Source organism: Arachis hypogaea, chromosome 15, assembly GCF_003086295.3.
Source record: "Arachis hypogaea cultivar Tifrunner chromosome 15, arahy.Tifrunner.gnm2.J5K5, whole genome shotgun sequence".
Taxonomy (NCBI): Eukaryota; Viridiplantae; Streptophyta; class Magnoliopsida; order Fabales; family Fabaceae; genus Arachis; species Arachis hypogaea.
Genome location: NC_092050.1, coordinates 35,861,544 through 35,867,894, shown reverse-complemented (window position 1 = coordinate 35,867,894; position 6,351 = coordinate 35,861,544). Strand labels below are relative to the sequence as shown.

General features: G+C 37.4%; 1 non-coding gene across 1 annotated transcript; it reads right to left on the bottom strand.

The window, feature by feature from the left end:
* Window positions 1-2,417: 2,417 nt before the first annotated feature.
* On the bottom strand, window positions 2,418-2,525 carry LOC112752455 (small nucleolar RNA R71). Its single transcript, XR_003176891.1, has one exon. It is a non-coding gene; the product is annotated as a small nucleolar RNA R71 (small nucleolar RNA).
* Between the last annotated feature and the right edge of the window lie 3,826 nt (window positions 2,526-6,351).

Below are 6,351 nucleotides of genomic sequence, written 5' to 3'. Positions count from 1 at the left end.
GACGGCTCATCTTGTTGCTCAGATTAGGTAATTTTCTTTTTGTTTTCTTTTCAAAAAATTTTCAAAAATATTTTCAAAAAATTTTCATCTGTTTTCGAAAAAATAAAAATGTTTTCAAAAATTTATTCAAAATTTTTAAGAATGAATTCTAATGTTTCATGAAGCATGTGAAGCCTGGCTGGCTGTAAAGCCATGTCTAAATTTATTTGGACTGAGGCTTGCAATTTGTTATCAAGAGCAAATTAGTTGTTGCTCATCCACCCGCTGCTGATCCATGATCACCTGCTGAAGCTTGGCTGGCCATTGGCCATGTCTAGTGTTTTGGACTGGAGCTTTCATTGAAAGCTTGGCTGGCTAGTGAGCCATGTCTAATTCCTGGACTGAAGCTTTAGACTAACATGGCAAGATTCCTGGAATTCATATTAAAAATTTTGGAATCCTTATTTTTTCTTTTTCATACTATTTTCGAAAAAAAAATCCAAAAAAAATTAGAAAATCATAAAAATAAAAAATATTTTGTGTTTCTTATTTGAGTCTTGAGTCATGTTATAAGTTTGGTGTCACTTGCATATGCATCTAGCATTTTTCGAAAATATCATGCATTCATAGTGTTCTTCATGATCTTCAAGTTGTTCTTGGTAAGTCTTCTTGTTTGATCTTGATGATTTTTTGTTTTGTGTCTTTTCATGTTTATCATATGCATTCTTGAATTCTTAGTGCGTAAGCATTAAAGAATTCTAAGTTTGGTGTCTTGCATGTTTTCTTTGCATTAAAAATTTTTCAAAATTATGTCTATGATGTTCATCTTGACATTCAAAGTGTTCTTGGTGTTCATCTTGACATTCATAGCATTCTTGCATGCATCACATGTTTTGATCTAAAAATTTCATGCATTGCATATTTTTCATGTTTTTCATAAAAATTTCAAAAATCAAAAAAATATATCTTTCCCTTTTTCTGTCATCAAATTTGAAAATTTGAGTTGACTTTTTCAAAAAATTTTAAAATCAAGTTGTTTCTCATGAGTCAAATCAAATTTTCAATTTGAAAATCTTATCTTTTTCAAAATCTTTTTCAAAAATCAAATCTTTTTCAAAATTCTTAGTTATTTTCGAAAATTTCAAAAATATTTTTCAAAAATCTTTTTCTTATTTTTATACCAAATTTTCGAAAATAACAATAACAATTAATGTTTTGATTCAAAAAAATTTCAAGTTTGTTACTTGCTTGTTAAGAAAGATTCAAACTTTAAGTTCTAGAATCATATCTTATGATTTCTTGTGAATCAAGTCATTAATTGTGATTTTAAAAATTAAATCTTTTTCAAAACTAATTTCTATCATATCTTTTCAAAAATATCTTCTTATCTTATCTTTTTCAAAATTTGATTTCAAAATATCTTTTCTAACTTCCTAACTTCCTATCTTTTCAAAATTTGTTTCAACTAACTAACTAACTTTTTGTTTGTTTCTTAACTTTTTCAAAATCACCTAACTAACTCTCTCTCTCTCATTTTTCGAAAATATCTTCCCCCTTTTTTCAAAATTTCTTTTTAATTAATTAATTATTTTTATTTTTATTTTTAATTTAAAAAAAAATTTTCGAAAAAAAAAACACTAACAATTTTCAAAAACTATTTTCAAAAATCACTAACTCTTTTTCAAAATAATTTTCGAAAATTATCCCTCCCTCATCTCATTCTATTTATTCATTCATATCCTAACATCTCATCTCACATCTCTTCCATTGGTACAGTTGTGTTTCTTCCTTTACATCACATCCTTTATCTCCCCCTCTTCTTCTACTTACAAAGGGATCCATATACTGTGGTATAAAGGATTTCCATTATTATTATTATTTTTCTGTGCCTTCTTCTTTGTCATATGAGCAGGAGCAAGGATAAGAACATTCTTGTGGAAGCAGATCCAGAACCTGAAAGGACTCTGAAGAGAAAATTAAGAGAAGCTAAAATACAACAATCCAGAGATAACCTTTCAGAAATTTTCGAACAGGCAGAGGAGATGGCAGCTGAAAATAATAATAATGAAAGGAGGATGCTTGGTGACTTTACTGCACCTAATTCCAATTTACATGGAAGAAGCATCTCCATTCCTGCCATTGGAGCAAACAATTTTGAGCTGAAACCTCAATTAGTTTCTCTGATGCAGCAGAACTGCAAGTTTCATGGACTTCCATATGAAGATCCTTTTCAGTTCTTAACTGAATTCTTACAGATATGTGATACTGTTAAGACTAATGGAGTAGATCCTGAAGTCTACAGGCTCATGCTTTTCCCTTTTGCTGTAAGAGACAGAGCTAGATTATGGTTGGATTCTCAACCTAAAGACAGCCTGAACTCTTGGGATAAGCTGGTCACGGCTTTCTTAGCCAAGTACTTTCCTCCTCAAAAGCTGAGCAAGCTTAGAGCTGATGTTCAAACCTTCAGACAGAAAGAAGGTGAATCCCTCTATGAAGCTTGGGAAAGATACAAACAGTTGACCAAAAAGTGTCCTTCTGACATGCTTTCAGAATGGACCATCCTGGATATATTCTATGATGGTCTGTCTGAGTTATCTAAGATGTCATTGGATACTTCTGCAGGTGGATCCATTCACCTAAAGAAAACGCCTGCAGAAGCTCAAGAACTCATTGACATGGTTGCTAATAACCAGTTCATGAACACTTCTGAAAGGAATCCTGTGAATAATGGGACGCCTATGAAGAAGGGAGTTCTTGAAGTTGATACTCTGAATGCCATATTGGCTCAGAATAAAATATTGACTCAGCAAGTCAATATGATCTCTCAGAGTCTGCATGGAATGCAAGCTGCATCCAACAGTACTCAAGAGGCATCTTCTGAAGAAGAAGCCTATGATCCTGAGAACCCTGCAATAGCAGAGGTAAATTACTTAGGTGAACCTTCTGGAAACACCTATAACTCAACATGGAGAAATCATCCATATTTCTCATGGAAGGATCAAAAGCCCCAACAAGGCTTTAATAATGGTGGAAGAAACAGGTTTAGCAATAGCAAGCCTTTTCCATCATCAACTCAGCAACAGACAGAGAACTCTGAACAAAATGCTTCTAATTTAGCAAATCTAGTCTCTGATCTATCTAAGGCCACTGTAAGTTTCATGAATGAAACAAGGTCTTCCATTAGAAATCTGGAAGCACAAGTGGGCCAGCTGAGTAAAAGGATCACTGAAATCCCTCCTAGTACTCTCCCAAGCAATACAGAAGAGAACCCAAAAGGAGAGTGCAAGGCCATTGACATAAGCACCATGGCCGAACCTGAGAGGAGAGGAGAGGACGTGAATCCCAAGGAGGAAGACCTCCTGGGACGTCCAGTGGTCAATAAGGAGCTTCCCTCTGAGGGACCAAAGGACTCTGAGGCTCATCTAGAGACCATAGAGATTCCATTGAACCTCCTTATGCCCTTCATGAGCTCGGCTGAGTATTCCTCTTCTGAAGAGAATGAGGATGTTACTGAAGAGCAAACTGCCAAGTTTCTTGGTGCAATCATGAAGCTGAATGCCAAATTATTTGGCATTGATACTTGGGAAGTTGAACCTCCCTTGTTCATCAATGAACTAAGTGATCTGGATCAACTGACATTGCCTCAGAAGAGACAGGATCCTGGAAAGTTCATAATACCCTGCACCTTAGGCACCATGATCTTTAAGGCTCTGTGTGACCTTGGTTCAGGGATAAACCTCATGCCCCTCTCTGTAATAGAGAAACTGGGAATCTATGGGGTGCAAGCTGCTAAAATCTCACTAGAGATGGCAGACAGCTCAAGAAAACAGGCTTATGGACAAGTAGAAGATGTATTAGTAAAGGTTGAGGGCCTTTACATACCTACTGATTTCATAGTCCTGGATACTGGAAAGGAAGAGGATGAATCCATCATCCTAGGAAGACCTTTCCTTGCCACAGCAAGAGCTGTGATTGATGTTGACAGAGGTGAAATAGTCCTTCAATGGAATGAGAACTCCCTTGTATTCAAAACTCAAGGATCTCCCTCTGCAACCATGGAGAGGAAGCAGGAAAAGCTTCTCTCCAAGCAGAGTCAACCAGAGCCCCCACAGTCAAACTCTAAGTTTGGCCGAAACCACATCTCCCTCTCCCTCTCCATATTTCTTCTTCTTCTTCTTCTATTCTTTTGTTTATTGCTCGAGGGCGAGCAATATTCTAAGTTTGGTGTGGTAAAAGCATAGCTTTTTTGTTTTTCCATTACCATTGATGGCACCTAAGATCGGAGAATCCTCTAGAAGAGGGAAAGGGAAGATAAAAGCTTCCACATCCGAGTCATGGGAGATGGAAAGGTTCATCTCTAAAGCCCATCAAGACCACTTCTATGATGTTGTGGCCAAAAAGAAGGTGATCCCTGAGATCCCTTTTAAACTCAAAAGAAATGAGTATCCGAAGATCCGACATGAAATTCAAAGAAGAGGTTGGGAAGTTCTAACAAACCCCATCCAACAAGTCGGCATCTTAATGGTTCAAGAGTTCTATGCCAATGCATGGATCACCAACAACCATGATCAAAGTAAGAACCCGGATCCAAAGAACTATGTTACAATGGTTCGGGGGAAATACTTAGATTTTAGTCCGGAGAATGTGAGGTTGGCGTTCAACTTGCCATACATGGAAGAGAACGCACGCCCCTACACAAGGAGAGTCAACTTTGATCAAAGGTTGGACCAAGTCCTTATGGACATATGTGTAGAAGGAGCTCAACGGAAGATTGACCCCAAAGGCAAGCCGGTTCAACTAAGAAGATTGGACCTCAAGCCTATAGCTAGAGGATGGTTGGAGTTTATTCAATGCTCAATCATTCTCACTAGCAACCGGTCTGAAGTTACTATAGACCGGGCCATCATGATCCATAGCATCATGATTGGAGAAGAGGTGGATCAGATGCTTGATCGCCTATCAGGTAAATCCCATTACTGCTTTTTAGATGGTTATACAGGCTATTTCCAAATTCATATAGCTCCTGAGGATCAGGAAAAGACTACTTTTACATGTCTCTTTGGAACATATGCATATAAGAGGATGCCTTTTGGCTTATGTAATACACCAGCTACTTTCCAAAGATGCATGATGAGTATCTTTTCAGATCTTATTGAGAACTGTATGGAAGTTTTTATGGATGATTTTAGCATATATGGTGATTTCTTTAGCCTTTGCTTGGATACTTTAGCTAGAGTATTAGACAGGTGTGTTAGTTCAAACCTTGTTTTAAATTTTAAAAAATGTCACTTTATGGTAAAACAAGGGATTGTTCTTGGACATGTTGTGTCTAATACTGGTATTTCTGTAGATCCAGCAAAGGTAGATGTCATTTTTAGTTTACCTTACCCCTCCTCCGTGAGGGAAGTCCGTTCGTTCCTTGGCTATGCAGATTTTTACAGGAGATTTATTAAGGACTTCAGTAAGGTAGCATTACCTTTATCCAGACTACTGCAGAAAGATGTTGAGTTCGAGTTCAGTGAGGATTGCACGCAAGCATTTGATAAGCTGAAGATTGCCCTGACTCAAGCTCCGATTGTGAGAGGACCAGATTGGAGCCAGCCTTTTGAGATTATGTGTGATGCCTCCAACCATGCAGTAGGAGCGGCGCTGGCTCAGCGCGAAGGTAAGGATCCTTTCGTGATTGCTTATGCGTCTAAGACCTTAGATACTGCTTAGTCTAATTACACCACCACTGAAAAAGAGCTTCTAGCTATTGTTTTTGCTCTGGATAAATTCTGAGCCTATTTACTTGGTACTAAGATGGTAGTGTACTCGAACCATGCAGTTCTAAAGCATTTATTAGCTAAAAAAGAGTCTAAACCAAGGCTAATACGTTGGATACTGTTATTGCAAGAATTTGATTTAGAAATTAAGGATAGGAGTGGTAACCAAAATTTAGTGGCAGACCACTTGAGTCGCCTTGAGCACATTAAGGATGACTCCAATCCTATCAATGATGCTTTTCCATTTGATAGCTTGCATGCAGTGTCTGAAGTAGTTCCTTGGTATGCACCTGTAGCTAACTATCTAGTCAGCCATACTTTCCCTCCTAATTTTACTAAGCATCAAAGAGACAAGCTGAAAAGCGAGTCTAAATATTATATATGGGATGACCCATATTTATGGAGGTGTGGTGCTGACCAGGTAATTAGAAGGTGTGTGCCCCAATTAGAATTCTAGTCCATTTTAGAGGCCTGCCACTCTTCTGAGAATAGAGGACATTTTGGCCCTCAAAGAACAGCTAGAAAAATCCTAGACTGTGGATTCTGGTGGCCTACTCTTTTTAAAGATGCTGCTGCCTTTTGTAAATCTTGTTCTCCATGCCAAAGG